This window comes from Marmota monax, unplaced genomic scaffold (genome assembly GCF_021218885.2).
Source record: "Marmota monax isolate L192 unplaced genomic scaffold, Marmota_monax_Labrador192_F-V1.1 WCK01_AAM20220418_F8-fsc00280, whole genome shotgun sequence".
Classification (NCBI taxonomy): domain Eukaryota; kingdom Metazoa; phylum Chordata; class Mammalia; order Rodentia; family Sciuridae; genus Marmota; species Marmota monax.
The window spans coordinates 1,278,513-1,302,541 of record NW_026692080.1 but is presented as its reverse complement, the minus strand read 5'-3'; the positions used below and the strand labels follow the sequence as shown (position 1 = coordinate 1,302,541).

At 34.9% G+C, this 24,029-nt stretch overlaps 1 pseudogene; it reads left to right on the top strand.

Moving 5' to 3' along the window:
- Window positions 1–20,685: 20,685 nt before the first annotated feature.
- LOC124103357 (trafficking protein particle complex subunit 2-like) lies at window positions 20,686–21,099 on the top strand (annotated as a pseudogene).
- The last annotated feature ends 2,930 nt before the right edge of the window (window positions 21,100–24,029 follow it).

Sequence of the window (24,029 nt, the reverse complement as noted above, 5' to 3'; positions counted from 1 at the left end):
AATTTAGTTGTTATCTGGATCACTGAACTATGTATTTCTACAGAGTTGATAACAGAGTTAGAAAAACTCTGAAATGATGTGCTCTCTTTCTATATATATTACTCACAACAATCTATATATATTCCAAATATCTCTGAGAACACATGACTTTTTTTAAGATGTCTGTTTACTTACCTCATGTTGATAAATATTTAGCAGAAGCAAATCATTATAATTTTTTAAGTTTTCAGAAAAAAATGGAAAAACTAATACACAAATGAGTATTTAAAAGTTTTAAATTTTAGTTTTTCAGTCAATACAAGAATTAGAAAAAAATATGGATTATGGAAGCAATAATGGAAAATATCAAGCATGCTTCATAGGCATGCTATATGTATGCTATTCCTGAGACCTCCTGGGCATTATTTACACAGACCATTCATTTATCTTTCTCCCAGAAGAGTTAGCACAGAACGTTCCTTGGGACAGAATTCTTTATGGATTCTATATACAATTAGTTACCTACAAAACTAAGCTTGGTAGCAATTTTAGATGTGTTCTAAAATAAAATTAGTGTAAAATATGTGGGCAATTTGAGTTTAAGTAGCATAGAGTTGTCCCTTGATATTCATGGAGAATTGTTTCCAGGACTCCTAAAGAACAGCAAAATCTGTATTATCAAGCTTCTTATTTTTTTAAAAAAATGACATAACATTTGCACATAAGTATATCTTCACATACTTTAAATCATCTCTAGACTGTTGATACTATCTAATATAATGTCAATGTTATGTAAGTTGTTGTATTGTTTAGAAAATTTTAAAAATCTGTATATCCAATTTCACTGAATAATCATTGAAAAGTTTTTGCCAAAATTTTTTGGCAAAAAAAAATTAAGGTGCAACCATTATGTGAAACTTTTTTTAATTTTGCCAGTATTATTTTTAAATTGCTACTAAAAAAATTTGCCACAAAACTGTCTTTTTTGTTAGAGCATTACAGTCATACATAGTAGTTGGATTTATTTTGACAAAGTCATACATGCAAGGAATTTTATTTTAATCCCCATTCCTCCCTTTTTCTTCCATCATCCCTCCCCCTATTCTCCTTCCTCTACTGAACTTTATTTACCTTTTACTTATTTTTGATTGGTACTTTCTACATAAAAGGGTGAAATTCCCTTTGGTACATTCATATATGCATATTACATGATTTTTCCAAATTTGTTTCATATTTCCTCCCCTTTCCCATCCTTCCTCCTACTCTACTGATCTCCCTATTTTTTGTTTTCTCTTAAATAGCTTTTATTTTTTAAAAGTTAGTGTGTGCATTATGGGAAAAATAAAAACACAAGCAAAGAACAAGGTCATTCAGGCACAGCAGCTTAGTTGGACATTCTTCCAGGTCATGCATAATACCTACACAACATGCCATTTTGTTTGAGATCACAGCATGTATCATGCTTTTCCACACCATGAATATTTACCATTTCAAAATCCTAAAAATACATGAATATTTTTGATAACAAAGAATATACTACACCAACTCAGTTTGTTATCCTTTCTTGGGGACAAAAATTTTACTGAACACAGAAATGGAAACAGGTCTCTAAATAGATATATTGGCAGAGTTACAACTAAAATAATGCATTCCCTTAATGCTCAATATAAAATGAAACAAAGAAAAAGAACGCACCAAGCTTGTTTCATTATCAGATTTCTGCTACTAAAATATTAGTAAGGATGCGTTTTCACAGTGAATTATAGTATTCCTATAGTACAGCCAGAAGATGCACACACACCAATGGTTCACATCAGAATGTAAATCTTTGAGCATTTGTTCCCTGCATGCTTCCCTGTGCCCCTCTGCTGCCAGCCTAATGAAAGAGCCCTGATACAAACTGCACAGAGATAAAGCAATTCCATGCCCAAGATGCATCTTTTCTATCAATTAAGCAAAAAGATTTGCAAGTTGGCTAATTCACTAGCTCTGCCTTTTATGATTCACTGTTACCTCAGGACATCTAGAAAGCTTAGATGTTGTGAAATAAAGTATGAACTTTGTGCACAATAAACACAAGTACTTTACTAAAAATGCACATGTACAGTTATAATCTAAACATATCTTCCAGATATGGGGATACTAGCAAAGACCACTCCCCCCAACACTCTCCTTCTTCACCAATCCAGTGACTAAACTCAGGACTACCCCTAGCTCCAAGAGGTAGATTACCAAAGGAAAACAGTTCTTCCTAAAAACTAACAAAAGGATATTACATAGGGACCATTTTGCTACTTCTAACAAGCTTTAACACCCAGCAATATTAACTTAAATGCATATATAACAATGGCTAGACAGTCTGAACTAATCTAAGGGGCATAGGTTGCTTCTCTATGCATATTTTCTTCTTCCCCCATAACTCAATGAACCTTCAACATACTCTCCAAGACATCAAGCTTAATACCATTCCCCTAAAGGGCAACCGTTCCTATGTAGTAATAAGAACTACTTACAGGGCATTATTTTAACCTTTTATTTTTACCATGCATTGTGCACTTTTAAACATCTAGAAACACTAGACGTTTTCAACAAGGACTTAAGTTTCAGACTATACATACAGTAGCACTGAATAAAATTCAACACTAATTTAACAAAGGCTACAGTTTGAAGTAAAAATCCCTTTTTAAAGGCTAGAATTTGAAAGTATCTTCCAAACAGGAACATTCTGGCCTAGAATACTTCCCCTTTTCATCCTTACCAATCCAGGGGGTCAGATATACTTCCTAACTGGTTTTTAAGAACAGTCTTTCCTATTAATTTTAACTACTAATGTACTAATGTGTTAGTTTACTATTTTGGGGGTGTTTTTGGGGGGTGGTACCAGGGATTGAATTCAGGGGCACTCAACCACTGAGCCACATCCTCAGCTTTATTTTTTATTTTATTTTGAGACAGGGTCTCACTGAGTTGCTTAATGCCTTGCCATTGCTGAGGATGGCTTTGAAATTGTGATCATCCTGTCTCAGCCTCCCAAGCCGCTGGGATTACAGACATGTTCCACCACACCCAGCTTACTAACTGTTTGTCATACACTGGAAAGCTCTTTAACATATAGATAGACTAGATGTGAATTAGGACTCATTTGTCTTTATATACACTAATTATACAGTACAGTATTTCTTTTATGCACAGTGTTTTGTTTACTCAGATATAAGGGATAATAGTCAATATTGATTCACAGAAAAAAAAAAAGAAAATACAAAGGGCTTTATACCAATTTTTCTTCTTCCTCCTTGAACCAGCACAAATGTAATATGGACTGCTGGGAGAAGTGTTTTGATCATTCCATTTACAAAAGACAGTTATTGCTAGCAATGATGAACATTTTTTTTCATATATTTGTTGATTGTATATCATCTTCTGAGAAGTGTCTGTTCAAGTTCTTGGCCTATTTACTGATTGGGTTATGTGTCGGGGGGGGCTTTTTTGGTGCTTAGTTTTTTGAGTTCTTTATAGACCCTAGAGATTAGTGCTCTATCTGATGTATAAGGGGTAAACATTTGCTCCCTGTATGTAGGCCCTTTATTCACCTCACAGACTGTTTCTTTTGCTGAGAAGAAACTTTTGTTTTAAGCCCATCCCATGTATTGATTCCTGATTTTAACTCTTGCATCACAGGAGTCTTATTAAGGAAGTTAGGGTCTGATCCCACATGAGGGAGATTAGAGCCTATTTTTTCTTCTATTAGATGCAAGGTCTCTGGTTTTATTCCCAAGTCCTTGATCCATTTTGAGTTGAGTTTTGTGAACGGTGAGAGATGAGGGTTTGATTTCATTTGTTGCATATGGATTTACCACTCTAAGATTTCATCTTACTCCAGTCAGAATGGCAGCTATTAAGAATACAAACAACAATAAGTGTTGGTGAGGATGTGAGGAAAAAGTTACACTCATACACTGCTGGTGGGACTGCAAATTGGTGCAGCCAATATGGAAAGCAATATGGAGATTCCTTGGAAATCTGGGAATGGAACCACCATTTGGCCCAGCTATCCCTCTCGTCAGTCTATACCAAAAGGACTTAAAAACAGCATACCACAGGGACACAGCCACATCAATATTTATAGAAGCTAAGTGAAGTTAGTCAATCCCATAAAACTAAATGCCAAATGCTTTCTCTGATATGAGGAGGCTGATTCATAGTGGGGTAGGGAGAAGAAGCATGGAAGAAATAGATGGACTCTAGATAGAGCAGAGGGGTGGAAGGGTAAGGGAGGGGTTGTAGGGTTAGAAATGATGGTGGAATGTGATGGTCATTATTATCCAAAGTACAGGTATGAAGACATGAATTGGTGTGAATATACTTTGTATACAACCAGAGATATGAAAAAGTGTGCTCTATAAGTGTAATAAGAATTGTTAATGCATCCCGTTGTCATATATAAATTTTAAAAATTAATTTAAAAAATAAACTGCACTATTTAATTAGGTTATGATTTAAAAAACAAAAAAGACAGTTATTTCATTAATTTAAAAAATAAACTGCACTATTTAATTAGGTTATGATTTAAAAAACAAAAAAGACAGTTATTTCATTATAAATTTTAACAAAAAATATCTACAAAATGTTTTACTTACTACCTCTACTTTAAACATACGTTGTGCTCTTCTAAACATCTACAAAGAGTAAATGTTTCAAATAAGGACTTAAGTTTGTCCACTATGTACATAGGTGTTGAAGAAACCATACACATGTGCCGCAGCCTGGCTGGCTGGGCAAAACAACCTTCTGAACAATTTAGTACATTATCTCAAGGTTTTTTACATTTGAAATAGGCCTTAATGGTGCTCATTGTTCATTAGCCTCCAGGTGTGGGAGAACATTGTAGTTATTGACATTGGAAATGATGAAATTTCAAGGGCACCAGTGCGTCCTCTGACACTGGCTGTAACATCCCTGGGCAGCCCAAGATGCCCTTGGGAGTGTCCTGGACTCAAACTGCCATGGGGCACAGGGAGCAAGAGCTTGCGAGACTGTGCCTCCGGGTCAGGTCTGGATTTGGGCTCAAGGCAGTGGCGTCCCACTCCCCGAGTGGGGGGCAGGGAAGGGCCGGTCGCCACAGCTGCTTGGAAAGTCCCTGCTGCGCTGTGACCAGCTTGAGCATGCAGCAGGCGTACCACTTCAGGCATCTTCCAGTAACAAAAAGTATTTAGTAGTAGCCTTTTATTGCAATTTCTTCCTTGATAGTCCTTCTTCCTCTGAACTTTCTTCCTCTTTCTGACTAGAGTTCCTGGGCTTTTATCAATGTATGCCCTAACTGTTCTTGGTTCCACTGGGGTGCCTCCTTCCCTTAGTAATTAACATCCCTTCCATATTTTCGTCAATACAACACACCAAGACAAAACAAGACACAAATATACTGTATCAATCTTCTCCATTTTCTCGAAATGGCCATTTTTCCTCTCGCCCTATCTAGGGACGAGCAGATTTGCTCCCATCCTATCTATTCTAGGGACAGGCAGCTTCTCCTTGTCACTTACCCCCGAGTGTCCCAGCTGTCACTTACCATCTGCCGCAGCCTGGCTGGCTGGGCAAAATAACCGGGGGGCGAGTGACAAGGAACCTGTGAAGATTGATACAGGGGGAGCTGCTTTATTGCCAATATATACATAACTGAATACACAGCTTAACTTAATTAACATAAACTAGACACAGCAGTCAGTCATTAAGGAATCTCTACTAACTTAATGGCTCGCTGGCACGTTACTTCTCAAACCACTCCTCTTGGCAAAGTGCCAGGCTCCATCTTGACTTGTCTGTGGCTCTCAACACACATGTAACAACAATTATATCTGAAAGTGTCTTCTAAGTAGGATCATTCTGGCCTAGAATCCTTCATTTCTTCCACTTCTTTCTTCTATGACACGTATGTCACATATGAGTGTCACATGATATATTACAATTTCACTGCCAAAAGCCCTTTTCAGAAGATGCCTTTCTATGTATTTTAACACAAAGTGTACAAAATGTGTTAGTTTACTAACTCTACTTTTGTCATACATTGGCAACCTCTTTAACATCTAGAGACTAGATATTATAAAATTAAGACTCTTGTTTCTGGTATATATACAATATATACAGTTCAGCAAAGTTAAATGAAATGTACAATACAGGGCAACAGAGTGTGCTAGCAATTATCAGCTTATCTAACAAAACACCTGTTGCAACTTTCCTCCCATCTCCGTCAATCCAGTGAACAAGTACAGACAGTATTCTGTTCAGAGGTGGTTTAACAATTCCAGACATAGTATTTCCCATCAGTTGTTTTAAAAAAAAAATTTACAAAAATATTTATCCTGCTACTTCTTTTAAATATGTCAAGCATTTCTAAATATATAGAAGGATGAGATATTCTGAATAAGAACACATCCACTATGCACACAGTACTGGTAAATAAAATAATTTGCTATCATAAATATATAGGGTAGTTCCAGCAGAGAAAGTGGTGAGAAAGGGAACACAGTCTGCTCCCTGGGACCCTCTGGGGTCCTCCACCCTAGGCTGGTGGGTGAGCTGCCCACCCCCACCCACAAGCAGGCCTCTGCTCTTCAGACTCCCAGAGTTCCCAACACACCTGTGCACTGGCTGGCCCAGACTGTGAAGGACCGGGGAGCCTCTTCCTCTTCCTGGATGACCTGATTGTGCCAGCATCCTGTCTAACCATACCCCACAGGCTTCCAGGTCTAGATTTTTTATATGTTTAAAGTGCCTAATATGTTTTACCACTTCTACTTTTAACATATAACACATTTTGTAAATTTCTTTTTGTTAAAATTCTTATGAAATGTTTGGGGGGGGGGGGGGGAGACAATAGCCAAACCCAGTTGTGTGCTGGTTCTCAGGAACAGCATACCAGTGTGCTTTCAATGAAGCAAGAGTTTTTCCTTATGTCTATGGGTTTTTGTTGTTGTTGTTATTTTACTTTGCTGAGTACATAGTGTTCCTAAAGGACAAATGAGTCCTACTTTACATCTAGTCTTTGTAGATGTTAAAGAAGTGCCAGTGTATGACAAAATTAAAATTAGTAAACAAATTTTATATTTTGTGTTAAAATTCCTAGGAATGATTGTCTTCTGAAATTTTGAGCGTTATAATCCACTGGGTTAGTGAAGGGCCAGAATGCTCATATTTTGAAGATGTTTTCAAATTAGAACCATTGTTACATCTGTGCAGTTTATTCCAGACTGTCACGTACCTAGTGGACAAATTGAGTTCTTACTTGAAACATCTAGTATCTCTACATGTTTAGAAGAGTCCAATGTATGTTAAATGAAGAGGTAGTGAAATATCACTGTGTAAATATCTTGATAAAATTCATGTGAAATATTGTCTTTCGGGAATGGAACTGTTAAACAACCACTGTGAGCAGTATAGCACCCTCTGTACTTGCTCAGTGATGTGGAGAAGGAGGGAGGGAAACAAATGCAAAAGGTAATATGTTAGTGTATTCATACTTGGAAATTTTCAGACATCAGTTTTCTGTATGTTTGTTGCATATTGTTTTGCTGTGTTTTAATATATATATTGGACAAATGAGTCCCAATTTTGCAAAATCTAGTCTCTAGATGTTAAAGAGGTTGCAAGTGTATGACTAAGTAGTAAGTAAAATTAACACATTTTGTACACTTTATGTTGAAATTCATAGGAAATTTGTCCTCTGTAAATGACTTTTAGATATGAATTTGTTCAACCATCTCTAAGTGTTATATATGCCTGTACTTGACCACTGGACTGAAAGTAGTGAGAAGGGAAAGTTTCAAAAATGAAATGGCCATATAAGATGATACCTCAGATTATTACCATTGCTACATGTGTAATTTTATTTACCAGTGCCTGTGTGCATAGTGGATGCATTCTTATGTGAAATATCTAGCCCTTCTATATATTTAGAAATGCTTGATATATTTAAAAGTAGAAGTATTAGGATAAATCTTTTTGTAAATAGCTTTTAAAAACTGGTGGGAAATACTGTGTCTGAAATTGTTAAACCACCTCTAAACAAGTACAAACAGTATTCTCTAAACAGAATACTGTCTGTACTTATTCATTGGATTGAGGGAGATGGAAGGTAAGTTGCAAAAGGTGTTTTGTTAGAGTGTGCTGGAAAATTTCAGCTTACCTGTAGTGCCCTGTAGTGTACATTTCATTTAACTTTGCTGAACTGTATATATTGTATATATACCAGAAACAAGAGTCTTAATTTTATAATGTCTAGTCTCTAGATGTTAAAGAGGTTGCCAATGTATGACAAAAGTAGAGTTAGTAAACTAACACATTTTGTACACTTTGTGTTAAAATACATAGAAAGGCATCTTCTGAAAAGGGCTTTTGGCAGTGAAATTGTAACATCATATCATGTGACACTCATGTGATACATGTGGCATAGGAGAAAAAAGTGGAAGAAATGAAGGATTCTAGGCCAGAATGATCCTACTTAGAAGATACTTTAGATTACAATTATTGTTACATGTGTGTGGTTTAATCAACACTACTATGTACATAGTAGACAAACTTAAGTCCTCCCCCTTTCCGGGTTTTGCTCTTGCTTTCACATATGAGAGAAAACATTCAACCCTTGACTTTTTAAGTCTGGCTTATTTCATTTACATGATGTTGTTCATTACCATCCATTTATCAGAAAATACCATTATTTCATTCTTTATGGCAGGATAAATTTCATTGTGTGCACACACACACACACACGTTTCCTTCATCTACTGATGGACATCTGTACTAATCCATCATTTTGCTATTATGTATTGTGCTGCTACAAATATTGAAGTAGCTGTTCTGTTACAGTATCCTGATTTTAAGTCTTGGGATAAATACCACAGAGTGGGATAACTTGTAGTTTCACTCCTGTTTTTGTTGTTTTTGTTGTTGTTGTTATTTTGTTGGTTTGTTGGTTTTTGAGTAATCCCCATACTGCTTTCCATAGTGGTTGTACTAATATTCAGTCCCACAAACATTGTATCTTTCTCCTCACATCCTCACCAGAATTTATGATTATTTATATTCTTGATAATTGCTATTCTAACTGGAATGAGATAAAGTTTTAGTTTAATTTTGATCTACATTTCCCAGATTGTTAGAGATGTTGAACACTTTTTCATATATTTTTGGCCATTTTTGCTTCTTTTAAGAAACGTCTGTTTAGTTTTTTTTTTTTTTTTTCCCATTTACTGGTTGAGTTATTTTTGGTTTGTTTATATATTCTGGATATTATCCCCTGTCAGAGGAACAGATGACAAAGATTTTATCTCATTCTGGGCTTTCTTTATGCTCTTCATCATTTCATGTGCAGAATTTTTTTTTAATTTGATGACATTCCACTTACTGATTCTTAGTTTTATTTCTTTAGTTTCAGGTATCTTGTTGAGGAATTTTGTGCCTGCACCTATATGATGGAGTACTTAGCATATATATTATTCTAGCAGTTACACAGTTTCTGATCTAATTCCTAAGTCTTTAATCCATTTTGGGTTGACTTTTATGCAGGCTGAGAGATAGGGATATAATTTTATTCTTCTACCTAATATATTAATTTTCCTAGCACACTTATTGAAAAAGCTACCTTATCTCCAAAATATATTTTTGTCACTTTTCTCAACTGTCAGATGACCATAAGGGTGTGGATTTGGCTCTGTCTCTTCTATTCTATTCCATTGATTTTCATGTCTATTTTGATGCCGTGCTGTTATACCATCTTTGGTACAAGATGGGGATGCATGGAATACTTCTGAATATAAATCAAAATTGAATAGTGCAGATCAATGCACACTATTTATTCATGAAAGTTTAGAAAACATTTTTCCAGTCTGGAAAAAAAAGTTTAAAAATTGTTTTCTTTTGTTTTGTTTTGTGTGTGTGCAATATAGCCAAAATATTTTATTTAAGAAAATTTACTACTTTTTTAAAGTATGGACTTAAAGTTTAATCTTCTGAGTCCAAAGATTCTGCAATGCTATCATTTTTTATGTATCTGATGCAATAACTTTATTGCACTCTATGTGTTTATTAGTACTGCAGCACTCTAAACAAATCATGCAAATTGGCTTTTGAAAATATACTGAATACACATGTGCTCAGAATTCTAGGTTCCAAGTTCACAGTGCTTAAGTATATACACATTTATATTCCACTGATGAATATAAAATTCTGTTTACCTTTGCAGTGAGATAAAGAGTATTGTAGCAGAGAACCACCCACACGGACCTGTGCAGGACCTAGGCTCACAGGAAGCCCCATTCACCCCTCCCCTGGTGGGGCAGACACCCACCAAAGCCTAGCCTCTGGTGCAGAACCACCCCTTCCAACCAGAAGACTACCCTGGGAGCCAAGATCCAGCCCAGACCACCCACACCAGCCCGTGTGGGTCCCAGGCTCACAGCAGGCCCAGTCAACTTCTCCCCCAGCAGGGCAGACACCTGCAAGAGCCTAGCCTCTGGTGCAGGACCGCCCCTTCTGACCAGCAGACTACCACAGGAGGTCAAGCCCAGAGGCCCAGATCCACCTACACTGATTTGTGAAGGACCCAGATCCAGAATGCAGTAACATTCATTGAGGGACACCAGCAGGATCTGGAAGCCCAACATCAAGGTGAGGTACAGACAACATGCACAGATACTAAAGAATACAGAGAAAAAACTGTAATATCTCAGATCTACAATGCAAGAAAGGAAGACACAGAGACAACATGAAAAAACAAAGGAGGAAAAGTGCCCCAAACAAACCAGGACACTATAATAACACATCCCATGGACAGCGAAGTTGATGAAATGTCAGAGAAGGATTTCAAAAGGTTCATAATTAAAATGATCTGTGAGTTAAAGAATGACCTAAATGAGCAAATATAGGCAAAAATTGATCATTCCAACATGAGATAAGAAAATAAATACAGGTAGCAAAAGATTACTTCAAGAGAGATAGAGACTCTGAAAAAAACTGTCAGAAATCCTTGAAATGAAGGATACACTAAATCAAATTAAAAACTCAATAGAAAGCATAACAAATAGACTAGATCACTTGGAAGAAAGAATGTCAGATAATGAAGATAAAGTATACAATCTGGAAAATAAAGTTGATCACAAAGTGAAAATAGTTAGAAACCATGAACAGAACATCCACAAATTGTGAGACAGCATCAAAAGAACAAATCTAAGAGTTATTGGGATAGAGAAATGCACAGAGTTTCAAACCAAAGGAATGCACAATCTCTTCAATGAGATAATATCAGAAAATTTCCCAAGCATGAGGAACAAATTGGAAAACCAAATACAAGAGGCTTACAGGACACCAAATGTACAAAATTGCAGTGCCTATTATACAGAATAAGGATAGAATGTTAAAAACTGCAAGAGAGAGGAATCGGATCACATATAGGGGGAGACCAATTTATATCTCAGCAGATTTTTCAACCCAGACCCTCAAAGCCAGGAGATCATGGAATAACATATACCAAGCTCTGAAAGAAAATGGACACCAACCAAGAATCTTATATCCAGCAAAACTAAGGTATAGATTGGATGATGAAATAAAAACCTTCCATGATAAACAAAAGTTAAAAAAATTTACAACTAGAAAGCCTGCACTACAGAACATCCTCAGCAAATATTCCAAGAAGAGTGAGTGAAAAATAAATGATGAAAATCAGCAGAGGGAGGGATTACACTAAAGGAAAGTCTAATCAGAGGAGAAACCAAGTCATGTTAAATACCAAAAATAAACAAAAATGGCTGGGAATACAAATCATGTCTCAATAATAACCCTGAATGTTAATGGCCTAAACTCTCCAATCAAAAGACATAGACAAGCAGATTAGATTAAAAACAAACAAACAATATGCTGCCTCCGAGACTCATCTCATAGAAAAAGACATACACACACTGAAGGTGAAGGGATGGGAAAAACCATACCACTCATATGGACTGCAGAAGCAATCAGGGGTTTTCACCTTCATATCAAATAAAGTAGACTTCAAACTAAAGTCAATCAAAAAGGATAAAGAAGGACACTACATACTTCTCAAGGGAACCATGCACCAACAAGACTTAACAATTATATATGCCCCCCAAAATGGAGCATCTACATTCATCAAACTCTTCTCAACTTCAACAGTCAAATACACCACAACACAATAATTTTGGATGACTTTAACACATTTCTTTCATTACTATATAGATCTTCCATGCAAAAGCTGAACAAAGAAACTATAGAACTCAATAATACAATCAATAACTTAGATTGAACTGACATATATAGAATATTTTATCCTTCAACAAGAGAATACACTTTCTTCTCATCAGCTCATGGATTCTTCTCTAAAATAGACCATATACTATGGCACAAAGCAACTCTTAGCAAATATAAAAAAGTAGAGATACTACCCTGCATTCTATCAGATCATAATGGAGTGAAATTAGAAATCAATGATAAAATAAGAAATAAAATGCACTCCAACAGCTGGAGACTAAACAATATGCTACTGAATGAACAATGGGTTGCAGAAAATATCAAAGACAAGATTTACAAAATTTTAGAGGTGAATTGGAACAGAGATACAAAATATCAAAATCTCTTGGACACTATGAAACCAGTACTAAGAGGAAAGTTCATTGCATGGAATTCATTCCTTAAAAGAAGAAAAAAATCAACAAATAAATAACAACATTACTTCTCAAAGCCCTAGAAAAAGAACAAATCAACACCAAAAGCAGCAGAAGACAGAAAATAATTAAGATCAGAGCTAAAAAAATAAATAAATAAAATTGAAACAAAAGAAACAATTGAAAAAAATGACAGAACAAAAAGTTGGCTCTTTGAAAAAATAAACAAAATTGAATGACCCTTAGCCATATTAATGAACAGAAGGGGAGAGAAAACTCAAATCACTAACATACATGATGAAAAAGGAAATATCACAGCATACATTACAGAAATACAGAAGATAATTAGAAATTTTGAAAACTTGTACTCAAATAAAATAGAAACTATCTAAGGCATCAACAAATTTCTAAAATCATATGATTTGCCCAAAATGAATCAGGATGATATACACAATTTAAACAGATCAATGTCAAATGATGAAATAGATTCCATCAAAAGTCAAGTTTTACAAGACCTTTAAAAAAGAACTAATACCATTACTCTTTAATTTATTTTAGGAAATATAATAAGAGGCAACACTTTCAAACTCATTCTATGAGGCCAATATCACCCTGATTCTAAAACCAGGCAAAGACACATTAAAGAAAGAAGACCTCAGACCAAAATCTCTAGTGAACATAGATGCAAAAATTGTCAATAAAATTCTGGCAAATTGAATACAAAAACATATCAAAAAGATCGTGCATCATGATCAAGTGGGACTCATCCCAGGGATGCAACATACAAAAATCAATCAATGTAATTCATCATATCAATAGACTTAAAGATAAAAATCGTATGATCATCTCAATAGATTCCAAAACAGAATTTGACAAAATATAACACCCATTTATATTCAAAACACTAGAAAAATTAGGGATAACAGGAACATATTTCAACATTGTAAAGGCTATCTACGCTAACCCTTAGGCCAAAATCATTCTAAACAGAGAAAAATTGAAGGCATTCCCTCTAAAACTGGAACAAGACAGGGATGCTCTCTTTCACCACTTTTATTTAACATAGTTCTTGAAAGATTAACATTAAACAGGGATGAGAGGTAGGAGGGAAAGGGAGAGAGAAGGGAAATTGCATGGAAATGGAAGGAGACCCTCAGAGTTATACAAAAGTACATACAAGAGGAAGTGAGGGGAAAGGGAAAAATAATACAAGGGGGACAAATGAATATCAGTAGAGGGGGCATAGAGAGAAGAGGGGAGGGGAGGGGAGGGGAGGGGGGATAGTAGAGGATAGGAAAGGCAGCAGAACACAACAGACACTAGTATGGCAATATGTAAATCAATGGATGTGTAACTGATGTGATTCTGCAATCTGTATATGGGGTAAAAATGGGAGCTCATAACCCACTTGAATCAAAGTGTGAAATATGATATATCAAGAACTATGTAATGTTTTGAACAACCAACAATAAAAAATTTAAAAAAAAAAAAACATAGTTCTTGAAACACTGGCCAGAGCAATCAGACAGACAAAAGAAATTAAAGGGATACACATAGGAAAAAAGAACTCAAATTGGCAATATTTGCTGATGATATAATTCTATAACTATAAGATCCTAAAAGTTCCACCAGAAAACTTGTAGAACTAGTAAATGAATTCATCAAAGTAGCAGGATATAAAATCAACACCCATAAATCAAAGGCATTTCTATATATCAGTGATAAATCCTCAGAAAGGGAAATGAGGAAAACTACCCCATCTACAATAACCTCAAAAAATAAAAATAAAAAAAACACCTGGGAATCAACTTAAAGAAAGAGGTGAAAGATTTATATAATGAAAATTACAGAGCCCTAAAGAAAGAATTCAAAGAAGACCTTAAAAGATTGAAAGATTTACCTTGGATAGGCAGAATTAATATTATCAAAATGACCATACTTCCAAAAGCACTATTCAGATTTAATGCAATTCTGATCAAAATTCCAATGACATTCCTCATAGAAATAGAAAAGCAATCATGAAATTCATCTGGAAAAATAAGAGACCCAGAATAGCTAAGGCAATCCTTAGCAGGAAGAGTGAAGCAGGTGGCATCACTCTACCAGACCTTAAACTATACTACAGAGCAATAGTAACAAAAACAACATGGTATTGGCACCAAAACAGACTGGTAGACCAATGGTACAGAACAGTTTCTGGACACAGAAACTAACCCACAAAATTACAATTATCTTTTATTAGACAAAGGTGCCAAAAACATGCATTAGAGAAAAACTAGCATCTTCAAAAAATGGTGCTGGGAAAACTGAAAATCCATATACTACAAAATGAAATTAAATCCCTATCTCTCACCATGCACAAAACTCAACTCAAAATGTATCCAGAACTTAGGAATAAAATCAGAGACCTTGCATCTAATAGAAGAAAAATTAGGCCCTAATCTCCATCATGTGGAATTAGGCCCCAACTTCCTTAATAAGACTCCTTTGGCACAAGAACTAAAATCAAGAATCAATAAATGGAACAAACTCAAACTAAAAAGATTCTTCTCAGCAAAAGAAACAGTCTATGAGGTGAATAGAGGGCCTACATCTTGGAAGCAAACCTTTACCCCACATCAGATAGAGCACTTATCTCCAGGGTATATAAAGAACTCAAAACGCTAAGTACCAACAAAACAAATAACCCAATCAATAAATGGGCCAAGAACCTAAACAGACACTTCTCAGAAGATGATATACAATCAATCAACAAATATATGAAAAAATGTTCATCATCATCACTAGCAATTAGAGAAATGCAAATCAAAACTACTATAAGATTTCATCAGGTTGAGGCTGTGGGTCAGCGGTAGCACACTTGCCTGGCATGTGTGAGGCACTGGGTTCGATTCTCAGCATGATGTGTAAATAAATAAAGGTCTATCAGCAAATAAAGAAAAAAATTTAAAAAAAAATTCATCTCACTCCTGTCAGAATGGCAGCTACTATGAAGACAAACACAGCTGCTGGGACTGCAAATGGGTGCAGCTAAACTGTGGAACTAATCTAGATGCCCTGCAATAGATGAATGGATAAAAAAAGAATGTGGCATTTATACACAATGGAATATTATTCAGCAATAAAAGAGAATAAAATTATGGAATTTGCTGGTAAATGGATGGAGTTAGAGAAGATAATGCTAAGTGTAGTTAGCCAATTCCAAAAAACCAAAGCCAAATGGTTTCTTTGATACAGGCAGGCTGATTCATAGTGGGATAGGGAGAGGGAGCATGGGAGAAATAGACAACTCTAGATAGGACAGAGGGGTTAGAGGGGAAGAGAGGAGGAATGGGGTTATAAATGATAGTGGAATATGATGATCATTATTATCCAAAGCACATGTATGAAGACACAAATTGGTGTGAATATACTTTGTATACAACCAGAGATACAAAAAATTGTGCTCTATATGTGTAATAAGAATTGTAATGCATTCACTGTCATATATAAATTTAAAAAGAGTATTGTAGCATTAACAATTACCTAATAAAAGGTTATAAACCAATTTTTGAACTGAAGAAACAGGATGTGAAAGTTATGCAGTGGCAACCACTGTGAAGTGAAATATGGTATTTTCGTAACAGTTGAAACCATCCTAGAGCTAACTATATAGTACATGATCTACTGTTGGTTGCATCTACTGATTCCAGAATCTGGGGACAGGGACACCTACTGAGCAAATAGAAAACAGTTAGATCTGAGATTGAGTAAATCATTTGGGGGAATTAAAATATCAGATCCTTTAATATCTTGCTTCATTTTTCTTGGAGTATATAATATTTAATTATGTCTAATAAAAGTAAAAAAGCACTAATTAATTGAAAAGGGAAGAAAATAATGAAAGCAATCTTTCTAGTTAGAAAGAGTCAAGTGATATTTAAAATGAAAACTTCAAAATATTTAACATTTTAAAAGACTGACAATTTTTCCCCACACACATAGTATATGCTATTTAGATATGTTGATAAATATTAAAATTACATACATAATCCATGAGTTCCATGAGTGCATTATTTTGAAAAATAAGTTAATGTAAAATATGAGAAAAATACTGTTAACGGGCCTAACCTTGGACCTACATGGAGGAATGCTTATCTTGCTCATTGTGCAAGCAGCGAAGTCCTAACAGAACCCTATGTTTTTTGAAAAAGTGCTGGCAGAACACTGGAAAGTTCCATTTCCTTGCTCCCTTGACAAGAACTTATTCCCCTGTTGGTGCAAAGTTGGCCTATGTGGCAGTTACTGGACTTTAGTGTCTTGAATTCTGTAAGATGATATGTCATGCATCACCTCTGGCCTATCATGACAATTATATGTAAATTGGCACATACCTGCTATAAAAGCTATTCTTACTGAGCAATAAAGCAGATACTATTCTCTGAAACCATCTCCAGAGGAGTTTCTCCATGCCATTAAGCTCCCCACGGTTGATGCTGGAAGAGCAGGCCCCTCAGCAAAGTACATGAATAGACACTTTTCTAAAGAAGAAATAAAAATGGCCAGTTACATAAAATAATGCACAACATTACTAATAATTAGGGAAATGGAAATTAAAAACATCCTGAGACACTACTTTGTACATGTTATCATAGTTATGTTCCAAAAACTAATTGTTATCAAGGATATGGAAAAAGTGGAACCCATCTACACTGTTGGTAGGAATGTAAATTAGTATTGCCATTATGGAATCAGCATGGAAAGAAGCCAATTTAAAATTAAAAATAGAACTACCATGTGATTTAGCAATTCTACCACTTTATATCTGAATTTAAAATGTTGAAGTTATCTACACAGGGTGAGATGGGAAGCCAGAGTCTGGGGATGTCCAGGATCACACTTTTTCTAACACCTCTTTCTTTCAGGAACTAAGTAGAATCCAATTAATTGCTTCCAAAGAGCAGTGCCATCAAATACCGACTTGCCTCCCACTAATTTTCACTTCACAACTGTTTGACCACTTCAACATAATTACAATAGGGACCACCCTACCACATGAATCTTTGGAGGACACAAACCTTAAAGAAAAGAGGGATAGTAAAATGTCATGTCCCTTTCTGTTCCCAAAAATCTAGCCAAGTTAGGAGATAATGAGGACAAGCCTGGGATGGAATATCCAGATACGTATTATCTTTAAGGACACTGACTTTCCCTTATGCACACTGGGAACTATAGCAAGCTAATGTTATCTGTAGAACATTGATTACCAGAATAGTTGCTCCTTGAGTTGCTGGTTATACAAAGAAATCAAGCAAGTGCTGCTGTCATGGATTCTGTACCCTAACGTGTAAAACCTCTCCCTCAGTGATGAGTAATACAAAACTGAGGACAGTTTGGAAGAAATACATTTTACTCACTCAACTAGTTGACACTGGACAAAATGCCATTACTGGAAATGCTATCTGTTCAACCTATTCCACTGGACATTCCCATAAGCATTTCTCAATAAAGTCTATATAAGGCAATATAACACTTTTTGGTGTTCTCTTTGGTCTCCTGGCAACCTATACCACTACCCTGTCACACTGAGATGTAGACATTTGTCTACAATGTACACATTTTTAAATAAAAGTGGTGATTATGGGCATCCTCATCCTGGTTCAGATGTTAGAGAAAAAACTTTAATGATCCATTCAGTAAGATGATAGCTGGGGAATTCTCATATGTGGTCCTTATTATATTGAAGCACATTTCTTCTACATCTAATTTTTTTGAAAGTTTTTATCATGAAGAAATGCTAAATTTTATTGAATGATTTTTTCTGCCTCTATGTATATGATTATATGGGTTTTATTCTTGTTTCTGTTAAAGTCACATACCATATTTATTGATTTGTGTATGTAAATCATCTTTGCAACCCTGGGAGTTTCAAAGGTTTCAGTTCCTGGTTACTTGACCCTGTCCTCTCAGGCCTTTGATGAGTCAGAACATCACAGCAGGGAACATGTGGTGGAGCAGGATTGCTTTCTTTATGTCAGTCAGAAAATAGAGAAAGAGGAAGGGGCCATGAGCAAAGCGTAACTTTCAGAGGCATGTCTTACTTCCTTCAATTAGGCTCCATCTCCTAAGTTTTCAACATGTCCAAATAGCTCATTAAAAAATAAGCTCATCAATGGTTGAATCTATTAGTGATATTAGAACCCTCATTATCCAATTACCAAAGCTAAACCCAAAGCTAAACACTATTGCACTGAGGATCAAGCCTTCAACATATGAGCTTTGGGGGACATTTTAGATTCAAACCATAACAAATTTCATCATTCTAAAATTGCCCAGTACAACTTCTTTGTAATCTCCCTTCCACCAAAGTCAAATGTGCTTTTCATCCTTACAGTTTTTCCAGTTTCTTCATGAATAGAATCACAATGTTCACCATTTGGAATCTGACTTTTTTGAGAGAGAGAGAGAGAGAGAGAGAGAGAGAGAGAGAGAGAGAGAATTTTAATATTTATTTTTTAGTTTTTGGCAGACACAATATCTTTGTTTGTATATGGTGCTGAGGATCAAACCCGGCCACACGCATGCCAGGCGAGATTTTAGAAAATAAAATGTTATTTTTTTAATATTTTTATGATATCCCAAATTTTCCTCTTGGCCTACAAAGCCTAAAATATTTCTATCTAGCTTTTTAAAGAAAATTTTTCCTGTTTCCTGATCTTTCACATGGATTTTATTAATTCATTTTTTTCCTTTCAACTGTATATGAAGTTTTTTTCTTACAAGTCTTTGATGAGTAATTGTTTCCAATTTTTAATAATTTTGGATTTTTCTCTTAATGGACATTGCTGAAATTTTTACCTTCCTTGAAAACTTTATCTTCTAATCTAATCTGTGTAGCTCTATTCATTTTTGTTTGTTTGTTTGTTTGTTTGTTTCATTTTATTTTATACCAGAAATTGAACCCAGGGGCACTTAACCACTGAGCCACATCCTCAGTCTTTTTTATTTTTTTATTTTGAAACAGGGCCTCACTAAGTTTCTGAGGTTTGCTTTGAATTTGCAATGGTGCTGCCTCAGCCTCCAGAGATGCTGGGATTATAGGCTCCATTCCATTTTCTCAGTCAATTTAGAAGTTCCTTAAATGCCCTGCCAGAGGTTTTGGAACTCACTTGAAAATATATTTTCTGACAAAAAAAATGCTTGGCCAATTCTGAATATTTTAATGTGATTTTAACAAGTTTAATGATTTCTAATCTTCAAATAATTTGATATTTCAATTATTTTGTCATCAAGAGTTATAAAGAAACATAGGTCAATGTTTTCAAAGCCCCTTTGAGTTATTATTGATTAGTATTCAATTTCTTATTTCTTCATTTCATACAAATCTAAGTCTTTGCCATCTGTTTAATTTCAACTACAGTAAAAGATAAAGTTTTTCTATTATCATTTGGTACTTGTCACAAAAATTCAAATATCTTTTCAGTTCACTATTTGTTCAATTAGTCATTCCATCTTTGAGCTTCTTTTATAAGCAACTTAGACTTCCTTGAAAATTGAATGTTCTACTTAAACTTATTTTTGCTATATTAATTTGATGTGTTTTCTCTAACTTATTAAAAACTTTACATTTTTCTCCATTCAGAGAAGAAATTCCTGTGGTGATTTTTTTTCTGTTTACATAAAGCTAACTTCCAACTCTTTAAAAAAATCCAATATGCTGGGCACAGTGTTACATGCCTATAATCTCAGCAGCTCAGGAGGCTGAGGCAAAATAATTGCAAGTTCAAAGCCAGCCTTAGCAATTTAGTTAGGTTAGGCCCTAAGCAATTTAGGAAGACTCTGTCTCAAAATTTAAAAATTAAGAGGGCTAGGGAGGTTGCTCAGTGGTTAAGCACCCTTGGGTTCAATCCCTGGTACAAATAAAAAACAAAAATCAAATATGGCTGATATTACCACTGAGTACTGATCCTGGAGTCCCTGCTGAAGCGTGGGTGTCCACCCTGTGAACCAACTAGCCTTTTGGACTTTGGCATTTAGCTACAGGAGCCAAATATTGAAGATAATGTCTAAAAGCTTCTACTTTGCGATTGTTGGCCACCATGACAATCCAGTTTTTGAAGAGAAATTTTTGCCAGCTGGGAAAGCAGAATCCAAAGATAATCAAGGTTGTCTGATCCAATTCATGGCTCACACTCCTCTTGACCTTGTGGATGAAAACATGTGGCTTTAGAACAACATGTCCTTGAAAACTGGACAAATTCAATGTGGCCTGTGTCAATATTTGTTGCTGCAGAATATATGACATTTATTATACTTCAAGATATAAGTCAAGAAAATGGAATAAATAACTTCTTTACTGATGTCTATGATTTATATATAAAGTTTGTAATTAATCCATTTTTTAACCAATTCTATCTCAACAACTGCATTTGACAGAAAATTTCAGTTTCTTGGGAAGAAATACCTTTTAAGCTAAATGCAGAGAAATTCTGAAATAAACAATGTCACCACAATGGATTATACTCAGGAATGTATATATTATAAGTAATATATACATTTGATTAAATAGGATGAAAAATTTTTACTTGTGTCAGTTTTTCTAAATCTAAAGAAATTTGTATTTAAAATTGTTTCATGACAATTATTAACTTAATACTTGAAGTTATTTACAAAGTATTATTTCTGTAATCTTAATATTTCTATTTTAAAAATGAGAATAAAATTTGGATTTTCCTGATTCAGAGAGTTTGGTCAGAAATAGTTCATTTAAAAGTTTCATAGTCAATATTTGATAAACAAACATAAAACTAAAAGGTTCTCCAGAAATGAATTGATAGCACAATTGAAGACGTTATACATTTGAAGAAGTTATAAAAATTTATAGTATGCAACATTACTTAAGAAACTGAAATAAAGGTTTTACAGTGGTAAATGTTGTGTGCGTGCCTCAGATGCCAGGAGTATGATATAGTTCTAGAATCCTGAACTCACATATGTAAAATGAACCACCATTACAGGCCCACGGGGAAATATGTTGCCTCTGTCACCTTATGCTCCTGTATTTCCTTTCTCAAGATAGCATATTAAGGGTTAAAAGAGCTTGATGACATCTGTACTTGTAAAAAGTTGTAATGCAATTTGAGAAATGTTGTTAAAGAAAAGATTGCATCACATTAGCATTCAGTTGTTTAGATGTACACTGGAAGGGGCCAGGAGTGGTCTCTTCTGTATTATAATAAGTGTGTATAATTTGACAGTAAAATAATGTTTCGGAAAATCAAATATAATGAAATTTTCTGTGCTGAATGTGAACAAGAATTTTGTTCGATTCCAAATAACTTTTGATCAAGGAAGTCTAAACTTGGTCTTGTATCCTGTGTGAAGTTGCTACTACCTCCTTCTTACTGTATTTTATTTCTTAAATAAAGATGTCCAAAAAAGATGTAGGTATAGTTAAACCAAGGGGATAAAAATTATGCATACTGAAAACTATAGAACTCTGATTAAAGAAAATGTAGAATACAAAAGGAAAAATATCCTGTGTTCATAGTTTGGGAGAAACATTACTGTGAATATATCCATACCACCCACAATGGTCAGCAGATTCACTGAAATGTCTACAAAAACTCCAAAGACATTTGTCACAGAAACATGAAAAAATCCTAAAATCAGAATGAAACTATAAAAGATCTTGAATATCCAAAGCAAACTTGAGCAAAAGAGCACATCTGAAGGCATCACAATACCAAACTTAAACATACTGGATAGCTATAGCAATCGAAGAAAGAACTGGCAGAAAACAAATTAAACAATGTGACAAAAGCCAACCCAGAAATAAATCCATCCATTTACAGCCAAATGATTTCCAAAAAAAGTGCCAAGAATGCACAATGAGGAAAGCAGAGTCTCTTTAATAAAATATCTGTATATGAATGAAATTAGGCTTTTCTCATACCATTTATAAAAATTAACTGAAAATAAGTCAAAAACTGAATCATAAGATCCAAACGGCAAAACTACTGAAAGAAAACATGGGGGGAAATTTCTATGATCAATGCTCTTGGAAATCATTTTTTGAATAACACCAAAGCAGAAGCAACAAAAACAAACATATAAAAACAAGATTACAACAAACTAAAAAGCTTCTGCACATCCAAGAAAATAAACTACAAAGTGAAAAGACAACCTACAAGTTAGGAGACAATTTTTGCAAACCATGCCTATGACAAGAGGTTAAATAACCAAAATATATAGATATATGAATCAAAAACTAAAAAGGAAAAAAATTAATAATAGCCTCATTTAAAAAAGACAAAAGACTTCAGTAAACATTTTCAAAAGGTAAAAGTGGTCAGGTATATGGAAAATATTTACCTCTAATCACTAACATTTCTCCAGAAGATATAAAAATAGTCAGGTACATGAAAATTACTCATTACTAATCACCAGAGAAATGCAAATTAAAACCACAATGACATATTGCTTCACACATGTTAGAATGACTATCATCAAAAGGACTAAAGAGTATTGGCAAGAATGTGGAGAAAGGGATCTCTTGCATTCTGTTGGTGGGAATGTAAATTGATAGTCATTCTGAAAAATATTTTGAAATTCTTCAAAAATTAAGAATATAAAATACCATGATCTAGCACTCCCACTACTTGATATACAACCAAAGGAAATCAATATGTAAAAGTGACTTCTATACCCATTCATTACAATATTATCCATACAATATAGAATCAATCCAGTGTCCACCAGTCCAGAGCCACCCATGGACATCATAGCTAGTGAATAGGAAAATCTGATAACTGGTAACTTCCACTAGGAATCCTGCTGGTTAAGACCACCCAGATTCATGTGAGCTCCTATTTAGTTCTGCCAAAAAAGTCCCACTCAGCACCAGAGAAGACCTGCTATAGCCACACAGCCTCTCAGAGATGGATGTGACCTGATGCCAATCAACTTGTTCACTACAAGACTCCACCTCTGAAACCTTATCCCTGCCTTTGATGTACCACCTTAAATAAACAACTGGAGCCATTTTCTAACTGTTCAGCTCCAGCTCCTGTGTGGGCTGGACCTATTATGTGCTCTGTATTTTAAAAAAATATTTATTTTTTAGTTTTAGGAGGAAACAGTATCTTTGTTTTATTTTTATGTAGTGATGAGAATTGAACCCAGTGCCTCACGCATGCTAGGCAAACATGCTACCATTTGAGCCACATCCCCAGCCCTGTGCTCTGCATTTAAAATTATTTTTCTGACTTTTCCTCTTATCTCTTTGATATTTCAGACTTTATTTTCTCAGGTGGTTTATTGCCTCCTAAATGGGAAAAATTACTCTGGCAAGGTATTGGCTGCCTCACGATATCCACCAACAAAGAAAAAGTGATACATATACAC